The sequence below is a fragment of the Salvelinus sp. IW2-2015 genome, linkage group LG26, assembly GCF_002910315.2.
Source record: "Salvelinus sp. IW2-2015 linkage group LG26, ASM291031v2, whole genome shotgun sequence".
In the NCBI taxonomy this organism is placed as follows: domain Eukaryota; kingdom Metazoa; phylum Chordata; class Actinopteri; order Salmoniformes; family Salmonidae; genus Salvelinus; species Salvelinus sp. IW2-2015.
The window spans coordinates 2,851,194-2,866,414 of NC_036866.1; the positions used below are offsets into that span (position 1 = coordinate 2,851,194).

The 15,221-nt window shown below is 40.2% G+C and overlaps 1 protein-coding gene across 1 annotated transcript in view; it reads left to right on the plus strand.

Annotated features, from left to right (window-relative positions):
* The window catches only part of LOC111952665 (prolyl 3-hydroxylase 2-like), a gene marked incomplete at its 5' end in the record, with an annotated part of 38,514 nt that overhangs the window by 2,319 nt on the left and 20,974 nt on the right, over positions 1 to 15,221 (plus strand). The gene's annotated exons all lie outside the window — the stretch shown is intronic.

Sequence of the window (15,221 nt, forward strand, 5' to 3'; positions counted from 1 at the left end):
TCCATCACAACACATATTCCATGTATGTCTATACACCACATACTACATATTCATGTATGTCTAATTCATGTCAACAAACTGAGTGAGTCACCTAGCATGCCAGAGAGTACAAGAGTTGAAATCTTTCAAGAGCCAACAAATGCAACCACTCTGATTTCAAGTAAAACAAAATGTAAAATAAAAGTATATTTAAACAAAACGTGAAGACCAATATGAATAACATAGGTGTATAAGACACAACATAGCGTGCCTACATATACCAGGTTATTTATAGACCCTACCCCCAAATTGTAGATCTCACCTGCAAGGTTCCACTGGTGTTATAAACTACATATAGACGTTTTTATAGACACTACTACGTATCTTGCTGTGTCATTACGGTAAGGCACACTACACTCGACTGTCTATCATACACTTCTCCTACCTGCTCATGCGTGTCTACATTCAGTGGTCCGGAACCCCATACATAATATACAAATGACCAGTAGGAACAGGTTGTAGACACCCTACATCCGTCATAGGAGTTATCGACGGGCACCGCCTGACAAATAGGTGTTAGACACACTATACATTTTATAGGTGTTATCAAGCGACCGCTCAGTATCTTCGGGATTGCTGTCGGCTTGTGTACGATCCCTAACATGAGTGTTCAAGACACTACAAAGGAGGTGTTATACCGACACCTCGCCCACTTGAAATGCATTGACATCAGTAGCACCAAGATCCTAGTTGTACTTGGTGACGCCCTGGTATGTACCTAGTCCGCTGGTCCCGTTCTTTGCCTGCTAATTTTTTGGCCTTTGTGAAACGACACCTTCAAAAATCACTGTTAAAGCTGGGAGCCTCAATAATCTCCCTCACTAAAACTTTAAGCGCAAGCTGTCAGAGCCGCTCACAGATCAACTGCCCCAATGTCTAGCCAATCTGTAATAGCCCATCACTACTCATCCCCATACTTGTTATTTTTTTTTTTGCTGCCTTTGCACCCAGTATCTTCTATTGACATTAAATCTTCTGCAACATCTATCCTCCAGTTCTATCACTCCAGTGTTAATCGCTAAATTGCAATTATTTTCACTCACTGGCCCTATTTATTGCCTTTACCTCCCTCATCTTTTAGAGGGCTTCGTAAGCGTCACAGGAATCATTGGCACGCTTCACTCCTCACGACCTGGTTATCGGCGACCTGGTCAGATTGGTCTCTGATATTCCTGAAGGTCCTCGGCCCTGGGTTTTGGTACTCTGGGATGGACTTGTCCTCTCTTGGAGTATATCACATGAATCATTTTGCCTTCGTCATCACATTCTAGTTCCTGTTTTGCATAGTTTGGTCATAGTTTATCGCTAGGCTGTTCATCCGCCACCTGCTTGGGGACGGAAGTTGCCTGAACCTTTCTGTGGGGGAGAAAGGGGAGAGGTTTGGCGAATGGGGAGAGAGGGAGGATGAAACGTTGTTGGGAAGAGAGATGAGATTGCCAGGTCGCGAAGTTGGAGGATTTGGATGAGAGAGTGGGGATTCGAGAAAAGTCTTGTGTGTTGTACAGAAAGAGAGAGGGGAAGGAAGGCAGAAGGTGGTTTCTGATGAATTAAGCGAATTACGAGGGCGAGAGTTAGGGGTTTAAGGATAAAAAGGGAAATGTAGGATTATGGGAGAAATAGAGAATCAAAAAGGGGAGATGAGTAGAGGAAGATAAGTGAGATGATGTCAGGGTGGACCGCCATTTCCAGAGGGATGGAGTGAAAAATGAGACATGTGGAGAAGAACCTCTTAGCTGAAGCTTGGGACCATGATAACTAGCGCACGAAAAGAGTTAAATTCTTGACTTCAATCAACCAAAAAAATCACCCTAGAGTTTCGTGCATGCCAAGACAGTTGGATCTGAGAGTGAGTCATTAGGTGCCTTTTTTTGGCAACTCCAAGCGGGCGTCAGTGCATTTGTCTGAGGCGTGGCTCTCGTCTGGCCACTACCATAAAGGCTGATAGGTGGAGTGCTGCAGGATGGTTGTTACTTATGGAAGGTTCTCCCATCTCCACAGAGGAAGCTCTGGGCTCTGTCAGAGTGATCAATGGGTTTCTTGGTCATCCCCTGACCAAGGCCTTCTCCATCGATTGGCTCAGTTTGGCTGGGCCGGCAGCTCGTAGGAAAGAGTCTTGGGTGGTCCGCAAATTCTTTCATTTAATATGATGAGGCCATGTGCTCGTGGGGACTTGCAGTGTTGCCGAAATAATTTGGTACCTTTCCCCAGATCTGTTGCTCGACACATCCTGTCCTCGAGAGCTCTAAGTACAATCTCCTTCGACCCTCATGTGGGTGTTTTGTATGACATGCACTGTAGACTTATGGGAACTTTAAATCAGACAGGTGTGTGCTTTCAAATCATGTCCAAATCAATGTGAATTTAACAGTGGACTCCCAATCAAAGTTGTAGAAACAATCTCAAGGATGATCAATGGAAACAGGATGCACCTGAGCTATTTTGAGTCTCACAACAAAGGGTCTGGATACATTTCCTAAAAACCTGTTTTTCGCTATTGTCATTATCGTGTATTATTGTAAGATTGCCTGAGGATTTGTATTTATTTAATCATTTTAATTAAAGGCTTTAACTGTAACAAAAATGGTGGAATAAGTCAAGGGGTCTGAATACTTTCTGATAAGGTATGCCTTATTTACTTTGAAAGAAACTACTAAAATAGTGATTTTGTCCAGCAGCCATAAGCAGCAGCTCTATAGAGATGAGAATGACTTGGAATGAATTATAAGTAATGAAATAAACAACTAAAGTATGTGAATACAATTATGGTGATACAGTAATGGGCAGTCACTACCCATCATGGGACTTGTATTAATTGTTTGATTGCAGTGTTGTTTCAGCATTCAACACACATAATGCATAGTGATTAAATGTCTAAAAATAAATCGAACCCTAAATCGAAAAAACCGTGATTCTTTTGTAATACTCCGAACCAAAACGAACTGACCTCAAAAATCTCAAGCTCAAGCTAGTGTGCCTGACAAAGATTGCCAGCTAGCTAATTTTACCATCTTACCTACTTAGACAGTACTGAGTTCAAAGGGTTAGATACTAGCTAGCTAGTGTGCTAATCCCAAAAAACTAGATAAACAATCGCATGGAAATTCTGTATGTTGGATGTTAGCTAGCGAAGCTCCTAGCCATAAACGTGAAATCTACTTAGCTAGCTCACTATATAACAAAACAAAAAAAAAAACACACAACAAAAAAAAACAAGAAATGGGGGGAGTGTTGTGTGTCCCTTGGGTGGCCGAGGGCCCGCGGGGGTCAAAGATTTCTCATGGCTAAAATGTTAGCAGAATTTCTATATTCAAAAAGACGTTGTAGGTTTCAACCTAATGCTAGTAGCTAGCTTAAAATTTCTAGCTAGCTCAGAGTAGTTTCTCTTTTGCACAAACTCTTCTGTCTGGCCTCGTGTCTGCACACTGTCTCTCCATTTTCAATCAAAGACACACTGTTCACATTTTTATTTTTTAATGTAACTTTATTTAAAACACATGATGGTCAGTGTCGAAACAACTTTTGGGCACGTTCATGATTTCATCTTTTATTTCAGGGTGTTTCAAACGATGGGCAGAGCTCACAAATTGGGGAATTTCTTCTGAAACCAGCGACCAACCGATAATATGGTTGAATCTTCGCTGAAGCTTCATTCATGAGGAATAAATAGTGTCCCATGCAGTTTCAAAAACGTGAGGCACAGACAAAACATCATGGGAGTTTGACCATTGGTCTTAACACAACATTTCTGTTCTGGGAGCAACATTCATCACACACAAAGTGAGAAAATTACTTTGTTTAACTGTGCAACATTAAAAAACAAGGTTGCATGATGATTCAACAAGGGTTAATATTAATACGCATTTGTAAGTGGTATTTCATAAATGATTATAGCTGGAGGTAAATAGTGGCTCACTATTTGGCTTTCGCACTATTTGACGCAATTTATAACGCATTTAATAACCCATTTATTAATGTTTATAATGCATTTTAACAAAGATTAATAACCGTTAATCAAAGGAACTTCCAAACCTTGATAACCTTTATAATGGAGATCTTATTGTAAAGTGTTAAAAAAAAAAAATCATTTTTAGGTCAATTTCTTAAAAACTTGGATAATTGTGTCGTTTTGCCCTTTTTAGGACCTTGCTGGAAACCTTACATTTTAATTTAAGTTCCAATTTAAGGCAACCTTCAAAATCTTATCCAGTCTGTCTTGTTGGCAACCATTAATGACTAAACCGGCACATAGAGATAGAGTGAGTCTATAAACCACAACGTAAGGAGAAATATTAGGCTACTTTCAGCCCCATCCATACTTTTAATAACCATTCTGATTCTGCAACATTCTGCCTCTTTCTGGAGCTCTTGCACAAGGTAATGTATAATCTATGTTGAATGAGAAACCACTGACAGGTAATGAGTTCTGCTTGGCTGCCAACAAAGAATTTCGGAGCAAGCAGATATTCATGAGAAGATTTCACACTATGTTATTGTGCTAGTTGGTTTTTCTGCCACTTGAACTAAGGGTTGTGGGTTGGATTCCAAGGGGACCATTGCGACGAAAACGTATTCATCACTTCTGTAACTTGCTTTGGATAAGAGCGTCTGCTAAATTACTCAGCTGTAAAAAAAGTAATTTTTAGAGGCCTTTTGAGATTGTCACTGTGTATTAGATTTATTTTTTATTTCTGTTTCAATGAGAGGAAAATTTACAAAAATATTTTTTTGTTAGCACTTTAACAGCACTGTCAACACCTCAATGTATAGCTACTTTTCTGATATGAAAAATGCGATGAAAGAGACAGAAAAATTCTAACTTTTTAAATAAGAGGCTTCATTAATTGAATTACTTATAGCATCTGATAAAGGTAGATCGACACACAGAGAAGGGCACACGTGTTGGAACACCTCAGGTCAACCATATTTAGCCATGATATGATGTCATGGTACAAAATGTTTACATGCACACCTCACACTATGTATGTTTCACACACGTTTCAAGGAGTTCCTGCGAATTTCCACATGACGTGCGCAACCTTGACCTCAATAGTGACATTTCCTTACTTCAGCATATATTTGTGCCATATTCACCTTATTTTGTGGTCTGTTATTATATCTAGCTGTATTTCTGAGCAGAGAAATAAAACGAGCTACTATTCCATTTGACCCATTCTTCTCGGAGGCTCTAAGGTGAAGCACGTGCTCAGTGTTATACTGTATGGTGTGTGAGCTTAATGACTATATGGCTGGTTTTAGGATGTCCCTATATGGTTGTATTTACCTACAGTCTTTGCTTGGCCAATGTTTGTGTTGAGTTTCCTGGTGGGTTCCTGCCCTGAATGCTGGTGGTCCTCTGCTGGGTTGAGGCAACTGGACTGAGGTTGAGTGGGAACAGGATACGAAGCTACCTCTGCATAAGATCGCTGCTTTGCTCCCAACTCAATCGCACAGTAACGCTATTAAGTAACACTAGGACTAATTGGCCCCAGTAACATTGGGACTTAAAAATATTACATGCAATAATGCTCCAATGGTATTAAGTTTTGGCTATATCTCCAGCTTTTTGAATTTGAATTAATACATGTCTAAGTGAGGTTAGCGTGGGATATTGTCCGCTTTAATTTGAGGGTAGTTTTCATTCATATGGGAGAACCGTTAGAAATTACAGCACTTTTTTTGTCCAAGTCTATTATGTGTATTATAAGTATTTGGGTCCATATTTAGACACACACTTGAAAGCGTGTGACTCTAACACATTTGTTTGCATGCATTTGCTGTTGTTTTGTTGTGTTTAGATTTTTTTGTGCCAATAGAAATTAATGGTAAATAATGTATTGTGTATTTTGGAGTCACTTTATTGTATAACATAAATTGTTTCTAAACACTTTATACATTAATGTAGTGATCCGCTGATTAAGATATCCTGAATGATCGTGTAATAATGATGAGTCACGAAAGTTAGACCGCACAAAATATATAACCCCCCAAAATGCTAGGCTCCGTTATTTGTAATGGTGAGACGTTAGCATGTCTGGGGGATATACTCTTTGTGACATGGTGAAAATACCTCATGAAAGTGACAGTCTGCACTTTAACCTCATAGTCATGGTATCATTTCAAATCCAAATGCTGGAGTACAGAGCCAAAACAAGAAAAAATGTGTCATGTCCCAATACTTTTGAGCTTCAAATGTATATTCATGTATTGTGGCTTCTTCAATGAGTTCATATACTTACTGTTACTTTAATATGTATTTACATTACCAAGCATTAATAATACAAAAATGTCATGTCCATGATTTAAGCAGACTTAACAGCTCTATGTTCTTTCTTCACAGAAGAATGTTGTGGAGAAGACACTCTACTAGCTTCTGTTGGTGAGCTGCTGCAGAGCCGACAGAGACTCAGTAAGTTGGTTCAATGCTCAAGGAATAAAGAGAATGCAGATTAATTATTTGGGACTAGCACCCAGAGTACCTGTTCTCGGCATGTCTTTACCCAAGCCGCGAGGCGATGAGCTACTCTGATGGGTGATTGCCATGCCTCTGGAAGAATGCTAAACCCTGCACCGCCCCGGTGGTCTGTGGCAAAAGTACAGTGATGGAAGAATCTGGAGGCCTATGGTCATGCAACACTTCTGTAAATGTTGCTTTTGTATGTTGAGATATTGTACAAGCAATACAATCATTTCACTACATCATTTTCCCTATCTCTTGTTGTTTAATTTGATCTCTATGAACAGCATCTCGTGAGATAGTCATCACCAGCGTGGTTTCTTGCTCCTTCGCGAACCACTGCGTCCGCTTTTCCGTGCCAGAAGCGAGAGGGACTACCTCAGCATTGAGTCTCGCAGCGGGTTGAGCCTAAATTTCCATAACATGATTAAACAATTCGAATATCCATCAAACATACGTAGTTGAATTTCTTTGAGATCATATCCATGCATATTTGGTTTTTTGAGCAAACGCTGCACTGTCAGGTGATCCCACCATTTTATTCTTATAAACATTATCCGCTGAGCGTTTCTTAAACCTCAATGACCTAGATGATTAGGGTAGGCCTACTTCTGGCATTGGATTGGTGCACTTGACCCTCTGCTCTTCTCCCAAGATGCTACTCCTATGTTGGCCGTCAGGGTACACCCAGACTGTGTCCTTGCCGTCCAGGGCTGCCTGTACCCACAGCACCGTCCAGCATGAGCTTCCATGCCTGGGCTTTTAACCACGAGGCAGACCGCAGCGACCTTGACAAACATCGCATGTTATGGGAGAACATAATTGATGGTCGATACCATGCATTTCTCCTGTTTCCATTTAATTGACTTCACTTTACATGATAAGAACCGCCTCTATCTCTAACGGCTAATTCTAACAAAAGACTGGATTTTTGTTAAATTGTAATATTTTTGGGGCCTGCGTATACTTGTTCAGCAAGCCTGCTTTTTTTGTTTTATGAGGCTGTTTGAGTATCTATAGGATATAGAGTTGTTCTTTCGTTATCTATTGTTGTTCATTTCTATTTTATATTGTAACCTTGATTGATCTTGCTCATAAAGTGGGGTGGAAACACAGCTATCAGCTCTATGAACATGAAGTACCACTTACACAAGATCGCCAACCTGACAAGGTGTTAAGAGCATCCTTAAAGGGGGAGGTGCAGGAATCAGGAGCAGGAGAAAAGGAAGTCCAGTGTGCACATATCGTTTTTTATTTAAGACGTCCCATACCTTCCTCAGTGTCCTTTCATTAAGGCCAAGATATAACTGTAGCTTCAGCAGTGGACATTGTTGAGTAGGTCTAAATTGTGTTTGCTTTGTGATCTTGTGTGGTTAGGTATGCCTTCTCCAAGAACAACGCCCACATGGATGCCATCCAAAACAATGTGTTTTCGGCGAGGCCCCCAGATGAGCAAGAACGACATTGAAGGCTGCAACAGGCTGTATGGTGCTGTGAGTATGCACACTGAACATTTTCTGTTCATCGGGTTTGGCATGATTAATCTAGGCCAAGGCTTGCAATGACCGTTGAACAACCCCTGTTCCACTCTTGGATGCTCTTCCCAGAGCTAACATAGCTCTAATATATCTTAGCTTAATAAAATGTAAGAATTGTGACATTGAGTGGTGAATACTATAATACACTGGACCTAGCTTTATGTGTATGATTAAATAATTCACTATTTTTTTCCTCTTCCCCCAATGAAACGTTGGATACTGTGGTCTCACTCGATGGACTCAGAATATCGCTGAAAGGAGTAAGTGACCTCTAGTGGTAGAACTATTAATGACATTGTCTCTAATATCAAATAGAATCTGATTCAATTGAAATCAAAAGCTTATCTGTACTCTATAATTCCCATTTCAATACAGTTCTCCAAATAAGTGTCCATACAACACGCTTTACTCACAAGTATTAACTTGCTGACAGACATGTTCGCGTGCGCGAGCGTCGCAATAAAATTTTAAATCCATGTTATTCAATTATTGCGCCAACGAGCGTCTGCGATGCCAAGGGCTTAAATGAACTCTTTCTATTTCTTGGACGCAGATAGCTGACGTCCTGCTCTCCCATCTCTCATTGGTTTATAGAAGCAGGTACCCAAGGGTGCCATCTACTCAATTGGTTATACCCACATGGTGATTGAAAGACGAACTGTTTTGCCGGTCGTCGTGGTAATACATGAAAAGTTCTAGATGCCAATCACATATAACGTTTCAAAGATGAAAAAGCCGGAAGGAGGAGAGATGACTGAAGATTCGTTGGCCGTTTTGTGTGGATTAATTGTCGGAGTAGAGGAACCTTGTGATTTAGAGTAAAATAACAACTCAATGTTTTATAATCCCAGGACAAATTAGGCTGACAGCAAGCTAGCCTAAATAGGACATAATTAGCTAGCAAGAGAAGTACTAGCTAAATTGCCATACATGTTTATGCTTTTTTGACCTGTCCAAATTAATCGTATTGGTTCAGAGTTGTTTTGATATTTTAAACCTGCGTGTCTTGGATCGCGTTTGTTTGTAGGGGGACAAAATACATTTTATGCACGATAGCGCCGATGGCGGCATGGCACGAGTCGGTTTGGGTTCCGTGTAATGCTTTGGACGTATTAAGAAACTATGGAACATGTTTCACTAGTACCAAACATAGAACATTTGTGGGTATTGTTGAACTGGAATGGCATGACTACAGCAATAAACAAAAAAAAAGTATTTTCACCAGCTTTTGAGGGAAACAGCTTCTTCAGATTTTTTTTTAATAACTAAATCTAAAAGTGGATACATTCAATATAATTTTAATGCCATTATCTATACATTTTAATAATATCATAGTTTAATCAAGTTTCTCCCAAAATTCCCTTACAATATGTGTTTAGGAATGTATGTACCGAGAGTGCACTGGGCTACTCTCCATAAAATTTATACTGGCCCATGAATATACTGGTATACCATATTGCCAACAAATTTGCTGGTGATTTACTGAATCTTATAACAAGCACAAACTCATTGTGAAAGCAATGAAAAATAATCCATTGAGTAACACATAAGAGCTAAGAAAGATGAGATTGTTTGCACACTTTCATGCCAATGGCATTAAGTTTTTCAAAGTTCTGTCTGTATAGATCAGCAGTGTAGTTCTGATCACAGGAGCGAAAGGGCCTTTATCAAAGTGTCTGTTTTGGCCTCAGTTTCTGCATTGTATGGATGTGAGCTGCTTGTTCTGTGTGCTGAGTGTGGCTCCACAGTGCCAGACCAGAACACCTTAGGTCAGAGGTGTCAAACTCATTTTGCCTCGCAGGCCATATTTGGTCTTTACCGAGGTCCAGAGGGCCCCACTTAAAATTGGTTATATTGCCTCGCCGTCAAAATTTGCCCAAATTTGTCCTCTATTCATCACTTTTGGCATTTTTGATAKCCCTGACTGTCTAGCTTTCATTTTGAAGTCAATAGTCTATACATATAGATACATTAGAATTTCTACAGTTATTTTGTACATTTMAAATGACTTGAAAGCGTCTGCTTTAGTAGTTGATGTTTATGTTTTACAGCTAAGAGAAGGGGTGAAGCTGGACTCAAAACAGAGCTCTCTTCTTCCAGCSGTGGTTAACATTGTTTACAAGCCCCTGGTGCAAAATGTAATTCTCCCCCTCAGAGAAACACAGCCTTGAGTTAAAACAGCAACTTATCATGTTATGGAAGTGTAGCTTTAATGTAGGATGAGAAACTTCTCTTGGTGAAGTGTTTTGATATGGCGTACAGACTTTTTATTTTATTTTTATCATGACTTTTCTCCCAACTCTAGAAATGAAGTACTGACTTGTTTTTGATGTCACACTTTTAGTGTTTAAGATTAGTCATAGATTACAACATATTTGAATGAGGTGAAGTTTGAGATGGCTGCCATGGTTGGGTCAACATTTGCTCAGATTAAGAAGAATTAGCTGAGACATTCTTGCAAACAGAATSTTGATTGATTTGACAAACTACTCCCTTGCTTTGGAAATTGTTACATTTTTTCATATTATGAGGTCAAAACAACATGAATGTTCAAATAAATGGACTGCTATTTCATTTTGAAGGGAGTACCGGTAAACTATTTAACAGCAATTTATCCRTACGCCATATCTCATGTGGTTGTGCCATTCATTTTCAAGGAGAGCTACTTACCGTAAATTACCTCCTCGAGGATCCTTTTATCAGATAAATGATTTTTCCACCTGGACTGCTTTATGGCAGAGCTCATTTTGAAGGTACCTCCCTTCATCTCTGTTGGCCGCTCAAAGAAAATGTCATGCAAGACTTGATACACCAATGACTCCTGAAACATATTGTGGTTCTTGGCCTTTCCTGTGTAATATCCTGGTATTGTCGTTTCAAAACAGTGTTATAGCCACAAGTTACTCTTTGGCTAAGTGATCCAACAGACCACTGAACATGTTGAAAAGAACTCTAAAAGGGTGGAGATGAGTGCAGGAAAATCTAATTGCTAGTCCAGAGGGTGTTTCAAGGTAACATATGAATTGTTATAAACAACACAGACGGAGTGTAATGTGTACTTCACGCATTCCTCCTTAGTGAATGGTGTGTGTTTGTGGTGGGATACTGTGTTAGCCGTGTGTGTATGTGTGTGTACGACTGCACATGCATAGCCTCATGGGATCTGTATGACGTGCTCCTTAACTATCTTAGACCAGTGTATCCCAACTACGGTCCTCCAGTAACCCCAAAACCACCTGATTCAGTTTGTCCTCCAGTGACCCCAACACCCCAGAAAACCAACCTGATTCCAGTTTGTCCTTCCAGTGACCCCCAACAACCACAAAACCACCATGTATTGACGGCGTGTCAGTCACACCAACATGTTCAGTGTCCGCCAGTGACCCCAAACACTCAGCAAAAACACACGATTCGAGTTTGTCCGTACCGATGATTCCCAGAACACCACAAACACACTGATTCCAGTTTGGTCCTCCAGTGTGGAAGCCAACCAAAACACTGATCTTGCAACACCCAAAACCACGCTGATCATTCATTTGTCCTCCTATATGTGACCCCAGCTAGAGGCCCACAAAAACACCTGATTCCAGATTTTGTCCTACCATGTGATCCCCAACACACCCCATGCCAACGAAAACAAATTCGAGATATGTCCCAGTAAGGCACTTCCAAGGCACCACAAAAAAGTATCCTGATGATTCAAAAGTTGCTGTCCAGTTCTCTAACTGAGCCGCCAAACACACAAAAACAGGCTGGATATCAGTGTTTTAGGGTCCTCGTTCAGTGACCCCAACAACCAAACAAGACAAATGAACAAACTGAAAGGCGTGTGACGAAATTAGGTGAATTAGCAGTATTTGCTCCTCCTAAGTATGTACCGCCACGTAACAACTTTCGAGCCGTAAAAACGAAAAGCACTTGTGATGTATTCGAGGTTTTGTGCCACTGGCCAGTACCCACAGACACCATTCAAGGAACCGTTAAGCTTACCTGATTTCGAGAGTTCGGGCAGAGGGTAACGATGGGACTTATGCATGTTGAGGACAAACAGCGTAGGTAGCGTGTCATTAGGCTGTGCTTGTAACATAGCGGCCACAACAAAAAATATGTTCACACAATTCCATTATTCAGCCTTCCATCCGACTTTAGGGACGGTTAATATTGTAATCTCCGTCCTCCTTGCTAGCGAACCCTTCTAGACCATAGGTCTGACAGGTGGTAACGAGAGAGTGTGCATGGTGGCAATGGGAATGTACGCAACCATAGTCTAGGTCAAAAAATCTTGTACCCAAATTCTCTGTCAATTTAGCGTGCTGAGAAAGAGAGCAGTGCCAATGCGCGGAGTGACAGGCGAACCAATGAGCACGCTTATAATGTCAGTTGAAACTCTTCATTGAGACAATGCTGAAACATCAGTCCATGGGCGAGTCAGAACTCTTCATTGAGACAATGCTGAAACATCCATCCATGAGAGAGTCAGAACTCTTCATTGAGACAATGCTGAAACATCCATCCATGGGCGAGTCAGTGGCACATTTTCCATTGGTGCCAAAATCAAAATGAAAGAAAAGTTATCTTCCAAATTCAACAGGCTGTGGTGTGAAATAGGTTTTTTAGAAGTGCTGTCTTTATTTTATTACTTACCGTTGGTGTGCTTATCAATGCGCAAGCACCTTTTTGTTCCTCACTCGATTAATATTTTTTTATCATTTTATTCAATCAAATGTGTTACTTTTGAGTGAAATTTAAAATGCATTCTGTCATTACTAAATGTGTAATGTGATATATTTTAACATTCCATTTTTTTTACACAGAAAAACCCATTTGATTAATAAAATATTTAGTCAGTTGTCTTCCTCAAATGAAGTGGATGATGACACAATCTTTGCAAGAGGGAAGGAATCTGATTTCATTGGTCCTCAACTCGCAGCTTAGTCATTTAATTCAGGATAAGTGGAGTTAGTCGTGAGTTAGCCTGCCCCTGGTTATCCCAAGTTGAACTCAGTTGACCAAACTCCTTTAAACCTGCTTTGTAGGATTCCCCTCTGCTCTGAACCAGTTCCTATCGACACATTTACAGACAAAATACTTTAAAATTGACATACATTTAAAAACATTGACATGAAGTGTGTGTGTGTGCATCTATCAGTTGCACATACATGTCAGTACATACACACAACAAGTAGGTCACATGGTTCACTTGAGCAATATGAGATGGAACAGAGATCCAGGCACTCATGGCTCTGTATAATACTGTACATTTTCTTGAATTTGTTCTGGACCTGGGGACTATGAAAAGACCCCTGGTGGCATGTCTGGTGGGTTAACCTCTAACGAGTCACAAACCCGAATCCGGGATCCCCCCCATCAAAAAAGCTGACTAGCATAGCCTAGCCTAACGCCACAGGGATATGTGTGTCTTCACTGCTGTGTGTAAGTTGACTATGCAAACAAATTTGAATTTTCAACACATGTTTCTTAGAAAAACAAGAAGTGATGCAGTCAGTCTTTCCTCAACTCAACTTAGCCAAGAGAGACTGGCATGCATAGTATTAATATTAACCTTCTGATTACAATGAAGAGCAAAACGTGCCGCTCTGTTCTGGACCAGCTGCAGCTTAACTAGGTCTTTCTTTGCAGCACTTGACCATATGACTGGACAATAATCAAGATAAGACAAAACTAGAGCCTGCAGGACTTGCTTTGTGTGGTGTCAAAAAAGCAGAGCATCTCTTTGTTACGGCCAGACCTCTCCCCATCTTTACAACAATTTAATCTATATGTTTTGACCATGACAATTTACAAACTAAGGTAACACCAAGTAATTTAGTCTCCTCAACTTGTTCAACAGCCACATCATTCATTACCAGATTCAGCTTCAGAGGTCTAAAATTTAGGGAATGATTTGTACCAAATACAATGCTCTTAGTTTTAGAGATGTTCAGGAACAGTTTATTACTGGCCACCCATTCCAAAACAGACTGCAACTCTTTGTTAAGGGTTTCAGTGACTTCATTAGCTGTGGTTGCTGATGCGTATATGGTTGAATCATCAGCATACATGGACACGCAGTCTTTGTTTAATGCCAGTGTCAGATCATTGGTAAAAACTAAGAGAAGAGGGCCTAGATAGCTGCCCTGTGGTACACCACACTTTGCACGTTTGACATTAGAGAAGCTTCCATTAAAGAAAACCCTTTGAGTTCTATTAGATAGTTAGCTCTGAATCCACGATATGGCAGAGGTTGAAAAGCCATAACACATAGGTTTTCTCAACAACCGGTTATGATCAATAATATCAAAGGCTGCACTGAAATCTAACAGTACAGCTCCCACAATCTTCTTCTTATTCATTTCTTTCAACCAATCATTAGTCATTTGTGTCAGTGCAGTACATGTTGAGTGCCCTTCTCTATAAGCATGCTGAACGTCTGTTGTAAATTTGTTTACAGGGAAATAGCATTATATTTGCTCAAACACAATTTTTTCCAACAGTTTGCTAAGCTGATAGGCGGCAAGCTGATAGGTCTGCTGTTAGAACCAGTAAAGGCCACTTTACCACTCTTGGGTAGCGGAATTACTTTGGCTTCCCTCCAGGCCTGTGGACAAAGACTTTCCTCTAGGCTCAGATTAAAGATATGACAGATAGGAGTGGCTATGGAGTCAGCTACCATCCTCAGTAGCTTTCCATCTAAGTTGTCAATGCCAGGAGGTTTGTCATTATTGATCGATAACAATCATTTTTCCACCTCTCCCACAATAACTTTACAACATTCTAACTAACAATGCTTTTCTTTCATTATTCGTTTTTTTATACATGAGTACGATGGCTCATGTTGGCAATTTGTGCCTAAATTTACCCACTTTGCCAATAAAGTAATCATTAAAATAATTGCCAACGTCAAATGTTTTTGTGATGAATAAACCATCTCATTCAATGAAAGAAGGAGTTAATCTGCTCATAAATTAATTTACAGTACTTCAAACTTTTTATCATTGATCTTGGCTTCATAATACAGTACTATCATCACTATCACAACCACTATCATCATTATCACCACTACCATGACTATCACCACTATTATCACTACCACCACTACCATCACTATCACCACCACCACTACCATCACGACTACTATCACTATCACCCTCACTATCACCACTACCATCATTATCACCCACACTATCACC